At 38.5% G+C, this 21,616-nt stretch overlaps 1 protein-coding gene across 2 annotated transcripts in view; it reads left to right on the forward strand.

The window, feature by feature from the left end:
* The window catches only part of MAP3K13 (mitogen-activated protein kinase kinase kinase 13), a 163,930-nt gene that overhangs the window by 63,785 nt on the left and 78,529 nt on the right, over positions 1–21,616 (forward strand). Inside the window, exon 1 of one of the 2 annotated variants that reach the window (XM_079921838.1) lies at positions 4,966–5,278. The exons of the other annotated variant lie outside the window; for it this stretch is intronic. The gene's annotated coding sequence lies outside the window, so the exon portion shown is untranslated. Of the gene's footprint in view, positions 1–4,965; positions 5,279–21,616 lie in introns of those variants that run through there. 2 annotated transcript variants of the gene reach the window in all.

Genomic DNA, 21,616 nt, shown 5'->3' on the forward strand with positions numbered 1-21,616 from the left:
GCATGTGGGCTTCAGTAGTTGTGGCACGCAGGCTCAGTAGTTGTGGCACACGGGCTTAGTTGCTCCGCAGCATGTGCGATCTTCCTGGACCAGGGATCGAACCCATGTGTCCTGCATTGGCAGGCAGATTCTTAACCACTGCGCCACCAGGGAAGTCCCTGTACTGAAGTTTTTACATGTGCTATTTTACTTAACTTTCACGTAATAGGCTTAGCCTATTATCCCCACTTTATTTTTCCTCTTCCAGTTTTATTGAGATATAATTGACATACAACACTGTATGAATTTAAGGTGTACAACATAATGATTTGACTTACATACATTATGAAATGACTACCACATAAGTTTAGTAAATATCTATCATCTTATATACATACAAAAGAAAAAAAAGAAAAAACATTTTTCCCCTGTGATGAGATCTCTTAGGATTTACTCTCTTAACTTTCATATATAACATACAGCAGTGTTAATTATATTAATCATGTTGTACATTACATCCTTAGTACCTATTTATCATATAACTGGAAGTTCGTACCTTTTGACCACCTTTGTCACCATACAAAGATGTTACATTATTAATGACTATATTCCCCACACTGTACATTTCATCCTCCCTCTAATAATGAGAAACTGACACTCAGGTTTACCTGAACTTACATAACTAATAAATAACAGAGTCAGGATTTGAACCCAGATCTCTTTACTAGCTTCTAACCACATTGGTGCCTGTGAAGGAAATCTGAATCTTCATGCATTAGCACTGAGGTCATCATACTCTTTCTTTTTCTTGGTGTTTATGACAAAAATTGTCACTGGATCATAATACTTTAACTTCTTTTAGGTTCTGGCTTAACTGAGTCATTTTCCTTTAAAAAAAACACATTTTTTTTTCTCAAGAACAAAACCAACTCTAGAATAGCTCATATTTTTATGCCAGAATAATTGTACCTTAACTTCTATTCTTAAATTTTTTCCTAATAATGAGTTTTGAATATCTTCTTGGGAAAGGAGACCAGTCATCTTCTAGTCATTATTGAAATTTGAAGAGGTTTATTTGGTTCTTTAAAGAGCTTACTCACCTTGATAATGGCTTTGTAGTACTCCACACTTAGTATGCCCACGTGCTGAAATAAAAAATTACTTGTGACTATGGGACTTGGCTTAATATCTCTAGAGGTGCAATGTCCCATTCAGTAGCCACTAGCCACATGTGACTATTTATTTTTCAATTTAAATTAAATAAAATTTAAAATTCAGTTCCTCAGTCATACTAGCCACATTTCAAATGCTAATGTATGAGACAGTGCAAATTATAGAACATTTCTATCATCACAAGAAGTTCTCAAGGAAGTATTGCTCTAGGATGTACATTTTTCATGGCCCCCTTTCCCTACCTTCCAAATTCTGTCCCTAAAACAACATTGGCCTCCTTGAAGAATAACCTGTGCAGTTTCTGTAATTTGGGGATACAGCTTATCCTCCCAATGATTTCCCACGATGTTTGACATAGAGAAGTTTTTATTGGCCCAGTTGGTATTTCTGTGCTCTACGGAGGCATGCTAACCCAGACTAAGTTCATCTTACTAAAATGGCAAGTCTGTAGAGCCAGCTAATTTTTATTTGCCAGATTACATATTAAACCAATATCTTAGGTGGCTGTTATTAGAAGCATTTATATACTCTGTTTTGTTGAATTGCTTCAGAGACCTACCCTGATCCTTGATTGAGTAGTGATGTTGCTCTCAAACCTTACAGGCAACATGTTAGCTTCTGTAACAGATTTGGCCATCTTATTGACATGTTCCACAAAGAGGTTGCCTGTATTAGTTAGTCTGTATTATTTGGAAGTGTTTGTTTGTTCTTTGTTTTTTTTAATAAATCCAATTCTTCCAGTGTATCCTGGTTGGCTTTGATTGCTGTTGAAGGAAACAGAGATGTATATTCATCTTCTTTCCATTTGTGGGTTCTAAAATAATCCTGGTACATGGACATATTGATTGATATAGATTAGTGTGGTGCACTCAGACCTACTAGGAATGTACCAGTACTACATTGGTCCTGAGCACACCCATCTCGCATGGGTAAATTTCTTTGGTCTATCTTTTCCATAGTGACATACCACAATAAGCTCCTTTAGAGAAATTTGTTGAATATGTTGTTTGCCAATGATATTTTATTGCTTGAATATATAGAACAATATACTGAACATCTTTCCTGTGTATAAAATAGTCCTGGGAAGTTGGGTGTTTTTTTCCCCCAAGTGGGGTAAGCAGTGAGCAGTGCTTACTAGTGTCAGGTTTGAACCCTTTATAACCACATAGAAACAGGCAACTGCTCTCCTTCTCTCAGCTGTACAAATAATCTGATTGAGAGAGAGAGCAGATATCTGTTCAGAATGTTCTTGGTCACTGGACACCTTATAACCAAGGCCTTATATTAACCACCTTGTTCCAGTTTCAAGGTCATTCCCCAAGTTCAAAAAAGTTATGATCAGTATTAGTAAAGTATTGGTAATTGTGAAGTGAAATGATGGGATACAGGGCAATAAATTATATTAATCTCCATTTCTGTGTAACTTTGAAAAAATTTAAAATGAAGAGTAAAAAATGAACTCTTCTCAATAACTCTGTAATGACCTATATGGGAAAAGAATCTAAAATAAAGAGTGGATATATGTATATGTATAACTGATTCACTTTGCTGTACAGCAGAAACTAACACAACATTGTAAATCAACTATACTCCAATAAAATTTTAAAAATTTTGTTGACGATACTAAGCTAAAAAAAAAAAGTAAACAATGTCACAAGTTTTTTTGTTGTTTTTTTGGGGAGGGTTGTTTTGTTTTGTTTTTGCTCCTGAGTTGTATGAGTTCCTTGTATTTTTTGGAAATTAACCCATTATCAGACAATCTATCTGGTTTACAAATATTTTCTTTTACTCTGTAGGTTGCCTTGTCATTCTGTTGACTGGAGCTTTTTAGTTTGATATAGTCCCACTTGTCTATTTTTGCTCTTGTTGCCTCTGCTTTTGGTGTCATTTCAAGAAATTATTGCCAAGACTGATGTCAAGAATGAGTAAGGAACTTGAACAGACAGTTCTCCAAAGAAGACATACAAATGGCCAATAGGTATATGAAAAGGTGCTTACCATCATTAATTATCAGGGAAATGCAAATCAAAACCACAATGAGATATCACCTCACACCTCTTAGGATGGTTTATTATTTTTTAAAAAGATAACAAGTGTTGGGAAGGTTGTGGAGAAATTGGAACCCTTGTACACTTTTGATGGGAATGTAAAATAGTGCAGCAGCTATGAAAAACAGTATGTAGATTTATCATAAAATTAAAAATGGAACTACCATAGGATCCAGCAATCTCACTTCTGGGTATATATCCAAAAGAATTGAAATCAGGATCTCAAGGAGATATCTGCACTCCCATATTTATTGCAGCACTATTCACAGTAGCCAACATATGGACACAACCCAAGTGTCCATTGACAGATGAATGGATAAAGAAAATGTATATACTGTATGTACAATGGAATATTGTTCAGCCTTTAAAAAGGAAATTCTGCCATTTGCAACAACATGGATGAACCTGGAGGACATTAAGCTAAGTAAAATAAGCCAGTCACAAAAAAGACAAATACTGCTTGATTCCACTTATACGAGTTATCCAAAATAGTCAAACTCATGAAAGCAGAGAATACAATAGTGGTTTCCAGGGCCTGAGGGGAGAGGGAAATGGGGACTTGTTATTCAATGGGTATAAAGTTTCAGTTATACTAGATGAATAAGTTCTAGAGGTCTGCTGTACAATATAGTGCCTATAGCTAACAATACGGTATTTTATTGTGCATTTCAAAATTTGCTGAAAGTAGGTCTCATGTTAAATGTTCTTGCCAGAAAAACTAACAAAAATATCAGCAATAACAAAAAACCCAAAGGAACATGAGGAACTCTGGGAAATAGATATTTCTACTACCTTGACTGTGATTATGGTATCATGGGTATTTGCACAGTTCCAAGCTTATCAAATTGTACACATTAAATATAGTAGTTCTTTGTATAGCAATTACACCTCAATAAAGCTGTTAAAATTTTTTAAATAAGAAAAATTTTTTTAATATCATGAGCTCTTTGGGTGAATTTAATTATAGCTGTTTTGTTATTAGTAATAAGACATCTTACTAAAACAAAAATTAGCTCAAAGAAACATTAACAGCTCTTTTGGAGCTGCATCTTAATTGAATGTCAGAAGTTTAATAAACCAATGAGGAAATGTCCTACCTTATTTAAATGTAGCAGTAAATTACCCTTCCACACCCACTTTTGATTCATCGCAAATGTCAGCAAGGTGATATTGTTCTACCAAACAATTACACTTATGTAATATTTTCTTACCTATTTCCTTAATCGCTAGGTTGTTATTCCCATTATTATTTCTCTACTATTTTGCTTTTACAAGTCTTGGTGTGCAGGGCATGCTTGTCTACTGGACATCAGTTTTAGAAACTCTGTGACTTTGATTTGTTTTTATCACATCAGATCAGGCACATTGTTGAACAGCAAGAAAAGGGTTAAAGAAAATAGCTCTAATGAATAAAAGATCGTGATATCTTCTATATGCATGCACTGAGTTCACCAAAATTCTGATTCCCTCATTCAGTAGTAATAATAATGTTTTCAGGACTATTGCAGCGCTTGCACACACACGCACACACACACACACACACACACACACCCCCTCCCTCCTCAGGCTGCCAGTCTGCCCTCATTCAGTAGCAATAATAATGTTTTCATGACTATTGCAGCGCTTGCACACACACACACATATGCGCGCGCACACACACACACACACACACACACACACACACACCCTCCCTCCTCAGGCTGCCAGTCTGTCCTAAGGCATTGGCAGACGCCCTGATTGGTGGGCTCTGTTTATTCTGTGACCAGATTCCTTCTGAAAGAAGGCAGGCCATGACTGCCTGAAGTCTATTGGCCGGGCCTGCTCTGGACCCTCCCTTTCTTTTTCACAGCACACACCACAGCGAAGTCTGTGCGGAATCCTAAACCAGCCCAATTTACATCCATTCATGAATCTGTGACGTCAGCAAGCCTTCGGGCTCCTTTGCGGTGGGAGGGAGGATTGTGTGGGTAGAATCCCCCTCCCCCTTATTTTTCTAATTCTGCAAGGCTTTTTAAATTAACCTTACATCTTTTTAAAGCAAGAAAATGGAACGGCATGTGTAGGAATTCTTCATTGTTGTGAGTATCGCACTGTTTTTCTGTTTCATCAGCATTTATTTCACAAGGACAGATGGAGAATGTATTTGTGATTTGAGGTGATTAGAAAACTGATATTATTGAAGGAGACACGATGAGAGAGACAGACAGAAGCAAAGAGAAACCTGAAACCCCGTTACAGCTAGGAGCCTCTGAAACTGACAGCTGATTTTCCTTTGCTTGTCTGCCTGCTAGACGTGGACATTTTTCATTTACGGTTCTGCACGTTACCTCTGGATGCTGGCTTGGCTTTCCTTAAAGGGAGATTCATCCCTCTGAGCGATGATGTGAATTGTATTACAGGAGAAGCCCAGAACTGGTACCAGAAAGGTGCTGGAGAAAGCCGGGCCAGCTAGACAGAGGAGGTTCTAGCCTGATGAGCACTTGTCTTCCTTTCTGCCGTCCTTTCTGTTGTTTCTCACCCTTGACCTTGCCTTTGTTTCATAATTGTATAACAGTCAATATCTTGGGATTGCAGTTTGGGGAAGATGAATACCAGTTCAATCTTTTTTTTTCTTCCCAAAAGCTTTTATTATGGGAGCTGTAGTCGTATATGTATACATATTTATAGCTCTTTATGTCACTCTGTACATTTTATTTACGTTTTCAAAAACCTAAAGCCTGCACCAGAGGCAAAAGGGGAATTATCCTTAAATTCTGATTTGTTAAATATCCCCTAATGAAAACTAAGAAGTGGTTTCTTAGTATATCCCATAATTATATGCCTAGAAATGCTCATGAGCATTTTTCTAAGATGAACTTCCCACTGAAAATCGTTTATTCCACTGTGTCTGGGGAACACAGAAAACTTCTGATATGTTCCAGGTATTAAGTTGGTTTGATAGTTTGCTTGGAGTTTTAACAGAAAGTTAGTCTTTGTGACTGAATTTGTTTTCCAAGGCTCTGGTTGATTCTGGTGAAAGTTGTGGTAGTAAAGAAGAGGGATGTGACATTGTGACATGTTCTACCCCTGGGGCAGCTCCTCAACCCATATAATCTAATAGCATTTTCCAACTGCCTCACTTAGAGCAGTTTATAGTCTAGCAGCAGCATGTACCCGGTTGTTCTTTCTAGTGAGAGAGAACACAAAATGTCTTGTTATTTTTTTATCATTTAGCCTTGTCTTGTTTACCTTGTATAATCAATTCTTAGTTTTGAGATTTTCAGATTATAATCTCCTCATGAAACAAGACTTCTAAATTATGGTCCTAATGCTATCTTTTGAATTGTTCTTATTAATGAATCTTCCAACTGTAAACTCACTTCATTTCAAAATTACCTGAGGATTTAGAATTTTCTTTTTATTTCTCATCTGACATTCCCCTCATTCATTTTGTTTTCCTGAGTACATTTGAACTCACTAGAGTTATAGAAGGGAAAACTTCTGCCTGATTGTAAACCAGATTTTTGTCCTATGCTCAGATAACTATGGTGTCATATTTTGCTACTTTTTAATCTGCTGGGTTGAATAAATGACAAAATTCCCTATATTTTTAAACATCTAGACTTATTTCAGCATTTTTTGTGTATGTACCTTCAGAGCCTCTATTGAAAGTAGCAATTTCGAAGTTAGTTTAAATTATTAAAGTCTACTAGGTCACTGCTAGATCAAAAGACTGAATCCTTATGACTTTTTAAAAAATGTGTTTCCATAATTAAACTCATCTTAGGAAATGTTCATCAGACTCTTTTATATACATTTTGCCAAAGAGAGCTTAATTTCCATGAAAGAAATACAGTTTGCCTTTTGGTTTTATTAAAGTAAAGCTATCCCTTTAAGGCACAGAGTGGATATAGAATCTCCCCCTCTCTCCACTCCTAGTGGCTGTATTCTAGATTATATTTATTTTCATGTATGGTGTACTTGTAGGGAAAAAAAACAATAACTCTTAATTGTTTAATATCAAACAATAAAATCCTGTGTATCAGTGACTGTCAATAGATGGCTTTCTGTTTAAAAATTGAAGCTACTCCAGAAGTAGGAATTAATTTATTTAGTAAACAAAGTCAGTCAAACCAGAGCTGTGTCCTGTGGAGCTGTCAAAAGAATAGTTCCTAAGGGCCAGCGGCCACATCCACTGTTATATGGTGAAACAACCATACTTTGAATGGCAGAACCGGTCAGTTTGGTTTGCACGGTCTGCTTACCATCTCTCTATGTGCTATAGCTGAATTAATTGCTTGGGGCATTTAAATGAATCAAGATAGCCAAGATGATCAGTTCTGCCAGGTGGCAGCCTGACTCTTTACAATTTTGATTAAAATTTTAAAAAAACCATTCACCAAGAACACTCTTTTACTTAAAAAAAGTCATTTAAAAGATATCATACTCCTGCTCTGTGTCCATTATTATTCCTTAAGGATATGGGAGAGAGAAAGAATTAGAAGATGCCATCTTTACCCCTAAGGAATCTAGAAGGTAAAATACCATATACACTTTGAGTGTTGTGGTTCAGAAATTGGTTTCTGTAAATAGACATTAAGATTAGAATTACCTGGGGAACTTTCTGTCTCTCTTTCCTAGCCAGTGGTTTTTCATATGTTCATAGAGTTGTTCAACCATCACCACAATCAATTTTAGAACATTTTCATCATTGCAAAAAGAAACCCCACACCTATTAGCAGTCACTCCTCATTTCCCCTCAACTATCAGCCCTAGGCAACCACTAATCTACTTTCTCTACACATAGACTTGCCTATTCTGACCACTTCTTATAAATGAAATTATACAGTGTATGGTCTTTTGTGACTACAGTTGACCCTTGAACAATGTGTGAGGGGGGGTTAATCTGAGTGTAATTTATACTCATCCTCTGTATCTGCAGTTCTTCCACATACTTGGATTCAACCAACCACAGACTGTATAGTACTATGGTAGTTACTATTGAAAAAAATCTGAGTATATGTGGACCTGCACAGTTCAAACTCATGTTGTTCGAGGGGCAACTGTAGCTTTTTTCACTTAGTACAAGGTTTTCAAAGTTTATCCATGTTGTAGCATGTATCAGTGCTTCGTTCCTTTTTATCGCCGAATAATATTCCATTGAATAGCTATACCACATGCTACTTATCCATTCATTGGTTGATGGACATTTGGGTTTTTTCCACTTTTTGTCTACTGTATGAATAATACTTCTATGTACATTTGTGTACAAGTTTTTGTGTAAACATATGTTTTCATTTCTTTTGGGTATATACCTAGGAGTGAAATTGCTAGGTCATATGATAACTATATGTTTAATATTTTCAGACTTTTCCAATAACCATTTTCCAAAGCAGCTGCACCATTTTGCATTCCCACTAGCAATGTATGAGGGTTTCAGTTTCTCCACATCTTCGTCAACAACTATTATTATCCATTTTTCTGGTAAGAGCAATCTTAATGAGTTTAAAGTGGAATTTCATTGTGGTTTTGGAGAAATATCTATTCAGATCCTTTGCTCATTTAAAAAAGTAGGTTATTCATCCTTTTATTATTGAGTTTAAGAGTCCTTTATATATTCTGGATACAAGTTCTTTATCAGGTATATGGTTTGTGATTTTTTTGTTGTTGGTCTGTGCGTTGTCTTTTTCACTTTCTTTATGATATTGTTTGCAGCACCAAATGTTTTAATTTCGATGAAGTTCAGTTTATCTATTTTTTGTCATTGTTGCTTGTGCTTTTGGTGTCATATCTAAGAAGGCTTTGCCTAACCCAAGGTTATGAAGATTTACTCTTATGTTTTCTTGTAAGAGTTTTAAAATTTTAGCTATTACATTTAGGTCTGTGATCCATTTTGAGTTAATTTTTGTCTATGGTATAAGGAAGGGTTCAACTTCATTCTTTTGAATGAGGATATCTAGTTCCAGCAATATTTGTTGAAAAGATTGTTCTTTCCCCCACTGACTTGTCTTGGCACACTACCAGGGAACTTAAAAAAAAAATTGATGCCATGCTCCCGCCTCCAGAGATTCATATTTAATTGGTCTGTGGTGGGGGCCAGACATCTGCATTTTTCAAAAGCTCCGCAGATGATTCTAATGTGCAGCCAGGGATGAAAACTATTGGTATGGATAGAGGGTTAGTCTTACAAAAGAAGAGGGACATTATTTCTGAATCGGGAGACAGGATGAGTGAAGACATAGAATTCTGATATGGAAAGGAGAGAAAAGAAGAAAATTAAGATTCATACCAGAAAGTTTTGATTTTCTTGCTAAGTAGATGTTAGTCATTTTCAAAGAGTGAGGGCATCATCAGAGGTTAGTGAAATATGTTAAATTAAAGGAAGAGAAGGAGCTAACACTTACTAAGCAACTTTTACATGCCTGTAAATCTGCTAGGAGCTTTCACGTACATTATTTCATTTCAAATATAATCCTCAAGATATGAAGTGAATACTACCACTCCCATTTTACAGATGAGAAAACAGCCTCATAAAGGTTGCTGACTCAGCCAGACACCAGGTAGTGTACATTATACGCAATTTTTAAACCCAGCTCTAATTCTTATTTTTTTTAATTAATGCTCCCCCTTTTTTTTCTTCTAATTTTACACATTTTTTGGCTGTGTTGGGTCTTTGTTGCTGCGAGCGGGCTTTCTCTAGTTGCGGCGAGCGGGGGCTACTCTTCGTTGCGGTGCGTGGGCTTCTCATTGCGGTGACTTCTCTTGTCGTGGAGCACAGGCTCTAGGTGCACGGGCTCCAGTAGTTGTGGCTCGCGGGCTCTAGAGCGCAGGCTCAGCAGCTGTGGTGCACGGGCTTAGTTGCTCCGCAGCATGTGCTATCTTCCCAGACCAGGGCTCGAACCCGTGTCCCCTGCATTGGCAGGCGGATTCTTAACCACTGCGCCACCAGGGAAGTCCCCCCAGTTCTAATTCTTAATCCCATTCTCTTTCTTCTGTATACCATGAATTTTGAGCATTGAGTCCTACCATGCATTGAGATTGGTCCAGTCTAGCATGAATCTAAATCTTCTCTAGCAATGCTCTGGACTGGACAAACAGTAAGATAAGTTAGACAATGGGAGTAATATAGGGTTAAGTGTTGGTGCAGCAGGTGCAGTGGAAGATAAGAGGGTGAGGTGAATGAAAATCATCATGTGTTAGCTAATCATGGTGCCCAGGCTAGCTGTACTTTGCCTAGATGTAGCTGACAGGAAGGACCTGTAGAGGTCCTCTGTCCTCTGTAGAGGACAGAGGCCAATATACTGGACATGGGAGAATGATTGAAGGGAATGGTGGGGAGACCAGGGTAGAAGCGAGGATATATCAAATGCACTTGGCAGGTGTAGAAGTGTTGGCATTCATTTAATCAACAAATACTTATTGAGCATTTACTATACTTCTAGGTACTGGGGACCCAGCAAGAGAAAAAATAGACAAAAATTCTTGCTCTCTTGAAGGCTTATTTTATTGGGGCTGACAAACAATGAATAAGTAAATTATGTTTATTATTAACTTAATAAATGTTAAGGAGAAAAATAAAGATAGGGGAGCAGAGAGTAGGGGTGGGGTAAAATCAAAAAGGGACCTTTTCATCATTTGGTTTATGTGCAGATATAGATTCCTCAAGGAGATTAAGGAGCCATCAAACTGAGGGGATGGTGGCTGACCATGCCAGGCACTTTGGGTATATAAAGACAGCAGCTTCTAAGTACTAAAACTCAGAGTGAGTATTTAGTATTAACTCGATACGTGGGCCTCTCACTGTTGTGGCCTCTCCCGTTGCGGAGTACAGGCTCCGGACGCGCAGGCTCAGCGGCCATGGCTCACGGGCCCAGCCGCTCCACGGCATGTGGGATCTTCCTGGACCGGCGCACGAAACCGTGTCCCCTGCATCGGCAGGCGGACTCTCAACCACTGCGCCACCAGGGAAGCCCTAGTGTTAACTCTTGTTAAGCACTTTATACCCTGTTCGTGGCACAGGGTAGACACTTCATAAACGTTTGTTTATTGGATGAGTACTTTTTTTTTTTTTGGATTAGTGATTTTTCCACTGGATGGAGGCCAGGGCAGGGATGGTGCTTGGGAAACTTTTTCAAACTTTGCTTGCTGCCCTATTAGGATAGATCCTTCTAAGTATGTGTGTTTATGTATAGTGGGGGTAAGGGGTTGTGTCCTTCCATAATGTCACAACTGAGAATCACTGCGTGATGAGGGATAGTTAACAAGGAGGATGTGTTCTAGCATTCAGATGAAATGGGCAGAGAACCATCAGTGTAGGGAATACTGCAGACTCCTTTTGCTTTTTACACTTTAGCAGGAGATTCTCATGCACCTCCTTGAACAGAGGGCGAATTGAACCCTTAGTGTATAGTAAAGTTTTTAATGAGGATCTGTTATGCATTCACCTGCCTTCTTTCTTTATCTAAAAGGTTACTTATATTAAAATGGATAAAATCAACATGTTTTCTATTTACCTGCTGTAAGAGACAATGATGCAATGGAAGAAGAATTGTACTAAGACTGTAAGGGCCAGTGTAGCAGTTTCAGATCATCCTTGGCAAGATTCCAATTCTCTCAGCTTTTTGAAATTTTCCCTCAGCTTTGGTTTTAATAGATGAGATGAAGAAATTGTTCTTAGTGATCTCAAATGTCCTTTCTAACCCTAACATTGTTAAGATTCTTAAAATCTGGTTATTACCTACATCAGATGGGCAAGTGACAGTTTGTAAGGCAATCTGGTTAATCTACCTTTATTCCAATTTTTTCATAGTACTTTTATAGAAGTTTAACCCCCATGGGATGCTGCTACAGTGGAGGAGGAGAAAGCGTCAGAAGTGTTTCAGGTGGAGATATCTGGGTGCGACATAGAAAGGTTAAATCACTTTCAGATTTTCCTCTGTATGAGGAAGTTGTCTTGACCATTGTTCTTTGTAGTTAAGAGAAATCTTCCATTAGACTAGTGATTTGGTGGTCTGGGCTAATAGGGCATGTGGCAACAGATAATCTAATAACCTCAGGCTGGTTGTGTTTTGTAGACTTTTCCTTAATCTGACTTTTATTAGTGCTCTTAAGAAGCAAAACTTGGGGCTTCCCTGGTGGCACAGTGGTTAAGAATCTGCCTGCCAGTGCAGGGGACATGGGTTCGAGCCCTGGTCCGGGAAGATCGCACATGCTGTGGAGCAACTAAGCCCATGCGCCACAACTACTGAGCCTGTGCTCTAGAGCCCACAAGACACAACTACTGAGCCTGCGTGCCAAAACTACTGAAGCCCATGCACCTAGAGCCCGTGCTCCGCAACAAGAGAAGCCACCACGATGAGAAGCCCGCGTACCACAATGAAGAGTAGCCTCCGCTCGCCGCAACTAGAGAAAGCCCGTGCAGCAACGAAGACCCAATGCAGCCAAAAATAAATAAATAAAATAAATAAATTAAGAAAAAAAAGAAGAAGCAAAACTTATCATATTGGCTCTTTCTGTCCATCTCTCACTACCTCCTATGATTCTCTAACTCAGGCTGAAGTGTGATGAAGAATGAAAGACTGCAGTGAATAAGAAAATGAAGACCCACTAAATTCATAATTGGTATATCTAGGCTTTGAAGAAATAAGATTTGGTTATTTTGTATGAGAGTTGCTAGCCTTTGAAAATTATTCTTTTCACAGTTCTCCAAATAACAAGTTGTTTGATGGATTGGTGTTTTGAATTTGCAGATTTTGTCAGAGAAAATTTTTTCAATTATAAAACAGAAAACCCCCTTTTCATTTTTATGCTCATTTCTTTCAGTCTAAATTTTTTCTTATATCCTTTTTCATTTGTATAATAGTCAAGCAGAGAGGCCTAATGTCTAGTCCTAACAGCTACAATAATTTCATATAGTGGTTCCATTTAATAACAATACTTATATGTGTAGCAGTGTGGTTAAAAACATCTTACAAAAAGCAATCATGTATTGCAGGGAAAACCTAAGAGAATGTGTAGTAACTGCAATTTTAATTATTTAAAAAATTTAAGGAAAGGCAAAGTAGGACTTCCCACTGACCAATAGTAATTGTCTTCAATATGCTAATTTATACTGTGAGTTCCTGGGCTGGGGGTCATATCTGAATTGAGCAGTACTAGGAGGACATTTTCATGAAATTCTGGATTCCAAAAGGCCAGAGAAGTGAAAAAATGAGTTGATAAAAAGTGAACGGCTTGGAACTTCCCTGGGGGCGCAGTGGTTAAGAATCCACCTGCCAATGTAGGAGACATGGGTTCCATCCCTGGTCCAGGATGATCCCACATGCCACGGAGCAACTAAGCCTGTGTGCCACAACTACTGAGCCTGCGCTTTAGAGCCCGCGGGCCACAACTACTGAAGCCCGCGCGTCTAGAGCCCATGCTCTGCAACAAGAGAAGCCACCGCAGTGAGAAGCCTGCGCACCACAACAAAGAGTAGCCCCCGCTCACCACAACTAGAGAAAACCTGCATGCAGCAACAGACCCAACACAGCCAAAAATAAAAATAAATTAAAAATAAAAAAGTGAATGGCTTAGGAAATAGCCAAAGACAAAGGAGTGGAGAAAGGTGATGGAGAAAAAGGGAGGCAGAGCCCAGGGAGACTGTGGCTGTGCTGATGGCTCACCTGCCCAGGCAGGTGGCAGCCAGGCCAGCAGTTTTCACCTTAAACCAAAGAGAATGGATCTGAGACCCAGACTGAAACAGACTCTTAGTGTCCTAAAGAGGGCTGTCACAGTTGCTATAACTAAAGAGGGCTCAATTTACCAAACAAGCCCTCCGAGGCTTCTTATTACCCCTGAGGCACTGTGCCTACATTTCTAGTAGCTCTCCCTCCTGCCTTTAATGGGACGCATTAGGCTATCTGCAAACATGCATAACCGTGGAGAATTGGGAGATTTGAGATTAGTGAGATGAAGCCCACCAAAACACAAAGCCATGATTGCTTTTTCCAGAGAAAATAATCTTTTGATTAAAGTGAGATTAAACATTTTACTAATTACTCACCAATTATTTCCTCTCACATAACAAATTCAAATATATATGCATGCTAAGAAGAAACAGATGCAACATACCTTTGGATATTTCCAGTCACTGCTAGACCTAAATTACAGACTCATTTTAAACCTTTGCTAAGCATAAAAACTCCTGGGAAATACCCACCTGATATTGCAGCTGCTGGGGCTCAAGAGCCAATTTGAAAGGAAATTTTACTGTTTTGCCAGGTTCTCCCTCCTTCCTCCTCATCCTCCCCCTCCTATGTATGGCCGTTTTTGAACAGAACCCCTTCCGTCTGTTTGTCTAATCAAAAATAACTGAACGTTTGCTTTATACTGCTTGTTTTAATCATCAAAGCTAGGTCCTAATCTAATCCTTATGTGTTCTCAGAGACCTGGAGACCAGAGTAGATTTCTTGGAGAAAGAAAATTTATCACATAATACTTTATGTTTTCTTAATCCTTTATATGATCTTTTCTCCATTCAGGGCTTCTACCATAACGCATCGAAACAGCACTCACTTCCCATCACCTGCTCCCCTTTGATCAAAAGGTTATCTTCATTGATAAGGATATCTTTTAACTGAATCTTACACCTTTGAGTATAAGATTAAGCATTTTACTAATTACTCACCAATTATTTCCTGGTTCTAGAACCACACTTTGAGAACCACTTCATTAGCTGGTTTATGAGTAGATCTCCAGCAGGATTAATGGGGTTTTTTGGGGGTTTTTTTTGTTTTTTTTTTTTTCCGGTACGCGGGCCTCTCACTGTTGTGGCCTCTCCCGTTGCGGAGCACAGGCCCTGGTCGCGCAGGCTCAGCGACCATGGCTCATGGGCCCAGCTGCTCCGTGGCATGTGGGATCTTCCCGGATGGGGGCACAAACCCGCGTCCCCTGCATCAGCAGGCGGACTCTCAACCACTACGCCACCAGGGAAGCCCAGGATTAATGTTTTTAACTGTTAGTGTCAACTGCTTTTGTCACAGATTGTCTTTGTCTTTTTCCTACTAACTATTTAAAAGGACTTGGAATGGTTTTAAAAACAAAGAGCTGCTAGCCACCCAGTTTCTAATAGCCTTGGACCAGGCCTGGAAAGTAAAGACGAATGACCAAGAGAACCTCACTATTAAGGTAGGGCAAAGGGGTCCCAGGTTAAGGAAAAGGAAGGCACTCCAAGGAAGTACCTATCTAGGAGACTGTACTGCCTTAAAACTTTGCCAAGTTCATAAGCAATATGAAATGGTAATCGTGATTTACCTGAAATGCATATGGCTTGTTCCCAAAAACGTGTTTATGCTGGAGAATAATTATGTGTTTGAATTGACTGGGCTGGACATGAAGATTCAGGGTGAGGAAACTGTAGTCTCAAGTCTTCTATCTTCTAAAAAGAAATCTCCAGTGTATTCCTGAGTCATAGCCAAAGATTTGCCAAAGACTAAAAACACTAAGCTTTGGGACCTTGTTTTGGGACCTATCCTTTCATTGCTGTACACATATTATTTTTCACCACAGGAAACTCGAAGTAAAAAAAAAAAATCTCTTTGACACTTTTTACCATATTCTCTTATTTGGGGATGTAATTAATAAAATATAATTTATGAAAAACTATTCATTAGGAATTTTTCCAGGTACTTAAATTATAGATTCTTTTATAGGGAGGTGCCTAAATAAGAAGAGAAAAAACTTTTTCTTCTTTTTCTGTTTCTCAGTTGATCCATCCACAGTAGCCTTCCCCCACCAACCATGACTAGGTCTAACCATCCTGGCTGGCTTACCTGCCTCCACAAACCCTGGCCCTATACAGTGAGAAGGATTTTTTTTTTTTTTTTGATGAGCTATAAATTGATTCTATTTTCCCTCCCTTCTACAAAAATAAGATGCATTAGCAATTTAAAAACATTAATCCTGCCGGAGAGCTACTCATGAACCAGCTAGTGCAGTGGTTCTCAAAGTGTGGTCTTAGAACCAGGAGCATAGGATTACCTGGAAATGTGTCAGAAATGCACTGTTTCAGGTCCCTCCCCAGATGTTCCAAATCAGAAATGCTGGGGGTGGAGTCAGACATCTGTTTTAAGAAGCTGGCTAGGTGACGCTAATGCATAGTAAAGTTTGAGAATCCTTGATTTATAGGAGAGCTTCTCAGAATTTTAATGTGCATGGGAATCACCTGAGGATTTTGTTAAACACCAGATTCTGATTCACTTAGTCTGGGGTGATTTTGTCAGCATTTCTAATCAGCTCCCAGGTGATGCTGGTGCTCCTGGTCCTAGGACAACACTTTGTATTGAAGAATTGGCACGAGCTACTCCAAGAGCTACTGCAATAAGCAGGATCTATCAAAATTGTAACTAGCCCTGTTCCTAAGGAAGTACTCCTAAAAGAAGTTTTATGCATAAACTAATCACAGCATTATTTTCATAGAAAGAGAAAGAAATAGCCTAACTGTTCAATAATAGGGAAATACAGTTGATACTCATTATTCACAGATTCCATATTTGTGAACTCACCTGCTCACTAAAATTTATTTTTAACCCCCAAATCAATACTTGCAGCACTTTTACAAAAGGTCATTTGCAAACATGTGTAGAGCAGTGAAAAATGTGAGTGGTCTGAAGTACACACTCCCAGCTGAGGTGGAATAAGGTGACTGTCTCTGCCTGCTTGTTTCAGAGCTCATACTGTAAACAAGTGTCTTTCTTGAAGTCGATTTAGTGCCCTGGTTTTTGCATTTGTGTGCTTTTTGTTGGTGATTTCTCTATTTAAAAGAGCCCCCAAGCATAGTGTTGAAGTGCTGCCTGGAGTTCTTATGAAGGCCATGATGTGCTAAGAAAATCAGCTTCATTTAGGCATGAATTATTGTGCTGTTGGCTGTGAGTTCAATGTCAATGAATCAACAATGTATATCAATAAAGTGTCTTTAAACAGACACACACATAAAGCAAAGTTGTGTATTGATCAGTTAATGAAAATGTTGTGTCCAGAGGCTCACAGAAACCTAACCCTATATTTCTCCAAGAAGCAACGGTTCAGTATTCACTAATTCATTGTTCATGGTGACTTTATATAGAACATAACTATCACGAATAACAAGAGTAACTACAGTTAATAATCAACTGACAGAATATATGCTGCCTTTTAAAAATGATGGTGACGAAATCTCTTTGATCAATATGAAAAATATATATGATGTAGTTGTAAGAGAAAAGAAACAGGAGACAAAGTTTCAAGTACAGCACAATTCGAGTTATGTTTAAAATTTTTCGAGGGAAAAATTGAAGGAAGTACACCAACCTTTTTTGAGTTAAGGTGGAAGAGTAATTTTTTCTTTATTTCTCCAATTTTTATAATATTGTTATGTTAGGTTTATAATGTTACACTTTAAAATTTGTGTCTTACTAGTTCTTTCAGAGACATAAGGTACTAAGAGGTACCACCTATTCACCTCCTTAAGAGACAGAGGCAATACATTCTGGTTGAGGAGCTGACCTTCTTAGGAAAGATCTTATTAACTTTAGTATAAGAGAGTATGCTCTCTGTGTTAAACCAAATAAAAATTGTTCCAAGTCACAATGTGAATATCCAGGAGAAAACCAGACTTACAAACCCCTTGCAAAGGTAAACTAGCTACTTGATAGAGACTACTGGAACCATGCTTTGTAAATAATTTGTCTTGCCTAACTATAGCTTTTCTAATTTCTCTGCATTTTTCCACTCTTTTGACATGGTTAAGAGCTTGGCTTCTAAAGTCAGAGAGTTGAGTCCTGGCAGGTCCATTTATTAGCTATCTATGCCTTTAAGTTATTTAATGTCTCTAAGTTTCCACCATGTATATAATAGGGGTAATTCTAGAACCTAATGAGTGTTAAATGAAAGGCTGAGCACGGCGCGTAAGAAACACTAAGCCCCAAATAAATGGTAGCTGCTACTATATGTTAGCTTCATTCGCTTTGCTGATGGTCTGACATATAAAAATAAAAAGGCTGTCAGTCAATACCTGGGGAAATTTTTTTTTTTTCTTGCGGTACGCGGGCCTCTCACTGTTGTGGCCTCTCACGTTGCGGAGCACAGGCTCCGGGGGCGCAGGCTAAGCGGCCATGGCTCACGGGCCCAGCCGCTCCACGGCATGTGGGATCTTCCCGGACCGGGGCACGAACCCGTGTCCCCTGCATCGGCAGGCATACTCTCAACCACTGCGCCACCAGGGAAGCCCCTGGGAAATTTTTTTAAAAAGAAAAAGAAGAGAAAAAGAAAGAAAGAAAAATTGTATTGCTGTCCGCAAATACAGTCTACTTGAAGAGACTGACACATACACCATAATATATAATAGAACAGTGGTTCTCAAACTTTTTTGGCTCAGGACCAAGAAAATTATTGAGATTCCCAAAGGGCTTTTGTTTATGTGACTTGTATCTTCTATATTTACTATAGTAGAAATTAAAACTGAGAAAAATTTTAATACTAATTTATTTTTTTAAAACCATTACACATTCACATAACTTTTTTTATGAAAAGTAACTGTAATTTCCATACCACCAACAGTTTTGTGAGGAAAGTGGCATTATGAGAAGAGACTTTTGCAAATCTTTTAATGTCTGACTTCGTAGATGGTAGTTGGATTCTCATCTTAGCTTCTGCTTTCAATCTATTATAATATCAAATGGCATATAGTAGCCACTGGGAAATTGCACTATAAGAATTTATGGAATTGTGAGAGAGTGTGACTGAAAAAGGAAAATAATATCTCATTATTATGAAAATAGTTCTGACCTCACAGCCCCCCTGAGGTCTCAGGGATCCCCAGAAGGTCCCAGAGCCCACCGTGAGCACCACTGCACACAGGATGTGAGTGTGACAATGGAACAAGAACCATAGTGAACATCAATATTGTGCTCCCCATGTGCCAGAAACTGTACTTTACATAGTTAAACCTCACACCGGCTCTCTGAGGTAGGTGCTGTTATTATTGTCCCTAATTTCCAGATGAAACCAAAGCAAAAAGATGGTAAATTCCTCAAAGTGGAGCCAGCATTCAGTTTCAGATAGTCAGGCTCCAGCATCCAAACTCTTTTCTATGCCTCTGTACTGCTTCCTTACTTGGGAATTAAGTAAGATTTCATAGTGAAGACATTTTTCTTAAAGGATATGTAAGAATGGGTGTTCTTATAGACAATCTTAAGAGAACACTTCATTGTTACTAAATACAGAGGAGGATTTTATTCTTGTGAAAGTTTTTAGCCTTCAGCTTTAACTAATAAGTTTCTTCTAAATCACTTTACACTTTTTTTCTTTTTTGCAACTTCATTAACAGTGCTGTCCTACATACCCTCGTCTGTCCAGGGTTCCTACTAGTAGCTGTCAGTTACTTCAGTTTCAAGGCTAAAGACAGGATATCTTCCCGCTTCTTTATTTCTTTTTATTGTGATAAATTTACGTTTTAACCATTTTAAAATATACAATTCAGTGGCATTACGTAAATTCATATTGTTATACAACCGTTATCACCATCCGTCTCCAGAACTTTTTCGTGTTCCGAAACTGAACTGCTGTACCCATTAAAGAATAACTCCCCATTTCCCTCCCTCCCCAGTCCCTGTCAACCAGCATCCTACTTTCTACCTCTATGAGTCTGACTACTCTACTTACGTCATATACGTGAAATCATACAATATTTGTCCTCTGTGACTGGCTTATTTTACTCAGCATAATGTCTTCAAAGTTCATCCATGTTGTAGCATGTGTTAGAATTTCTTTCTTTTTAAGGTGGAATAATAAATTCAGGGCTTTGTTTAAGAATAAATCAAACGCAGGACCTAAAGAAACATCAGTTAACAAAGAAGAAAAAGAATGTAAAATACTACAGGACATAAACCTATATTATGCTGCTTCTATGCCTTATTACAAAGTTACTATTTTCAAAATTTATCCTGTAACTTTTAATATTGCTTGAATAAGAAGAATTCAGGAGATTTACAAAAAAAGAATGGCTGGGCAATAGGTAGGACCCATCAGTGTATACTGTAGCCAATTCTCGTGATTCTGGTCTTTTCTCTTTCTCATGCTTTTTTTCTACTCCCATTCCCTTTTTTCTGTCATAGAAGAAGTAAAACAAAACCCTCTTTCATCGCCTCTAGGCATGGCCATTTTATGGAACCGTTTCACATTTAAAAAGCCGATGAGTTAAAAATTTTACTCTGACTTTACAAAATAAAAGCCTAAATAAACTGAAGTGCATTCTATTTGAGCATAACCGGTCCTTTTTTCATTGGGAACATGGGGGCAAGAGGAGTCATGGTCCTTGAGAAGGCTTTGTATAGGGAAGTTTGTTATCCTGGGACCATACAGAGAACTCAGCTTTCAGAATACGTTCTTGAATGACTACTACATGCTGGTTGCTATGCCATGTACTGGGGATATAGTGTGAACAACCTAGTCATGTCACCTGCCCTCACAGAATTTACAGACTAGCAGAGGAGATAGTTAAAGAGCAATTATAATACAGTGGTATGTGCTATTAGGGGAGAGGTAAAGAGGTGAAGGCATGTCCTCCTGCTAGTGGAGGACAAAAGTGGAGCATCAACCCAGACTTGAGGGATTCAGGAAGGAAGTGATGACAGACATGAACCCTAAAGAACAAGCAAGAGTTGGGTGGAGACAGGTGTACAGAATGTGTTGCATGCAAAGCAGACTGCAAGTGCTAGATTCCAGAGGTGAGAGAGAAGGCAGTGAATTCAGAGAACTGAATTGAGTCTGGCTGGTGAATTGCAGGGCTCTGCCAAACCTGAGGCTAGAGAAGCAAATCATGCCAAGAGGGTTGAACTTTATGCTAGGAGCCGGAGATTTTACAAAGTTGAGAAATATGTTCAGCATTACAGTCTAGAAAAAGCACTCTGGCTATGGAGAGAATGGAATAGGACGGAGAGACTGGAGACAAGGGTAAAATTAGAGGATTGTCAAAATAAGCTAGGCAAAAATGATGCTGACCTGTGCTAGAAAGGCTTATTGCAATGGAGAGAAGTGCACAAATTCAAAGAGATACTCAGTATATTAAAGGATACTTTTTTAAAGGGTAAAACAATTCATACACATATAAAATAAATATATGTCAAGGTTATTATTTAACCCATTAGTTAATGAGGGAACCAGTAGGACATTATAAAGAAAATTCAAAGACCATACTTGTAGGTAGGCAATAAGGAGTGGTGAAAGGCTGAAATGGCTGTGCAATTAGGGGCGAAACAAGTCAGTATCCACAGGGCATTAATAATCAATTGCATTTCACCAGATACAATTTATTTGCATTTTTCTGGACAAGGGTCAGCTGCATTACTAGATGTGTGCTACAATTTTCAGTGTTGTAAATATCTCAAAAACAAGGAAAGTCTCACATAAACTGGGGATGG

This window comes from Stenella coeruleoalba (genome assembly GCF_951394435.1).
Source record: "Stenella coeruleoalba genome assembly, chromosome: 5".
Lineage (NCBI taxonomy): Eukaryota > Metazoa > Chordata > Mammalia > Artiodactyla > Delphinidae > Stenella > Stenella coeruleoalba.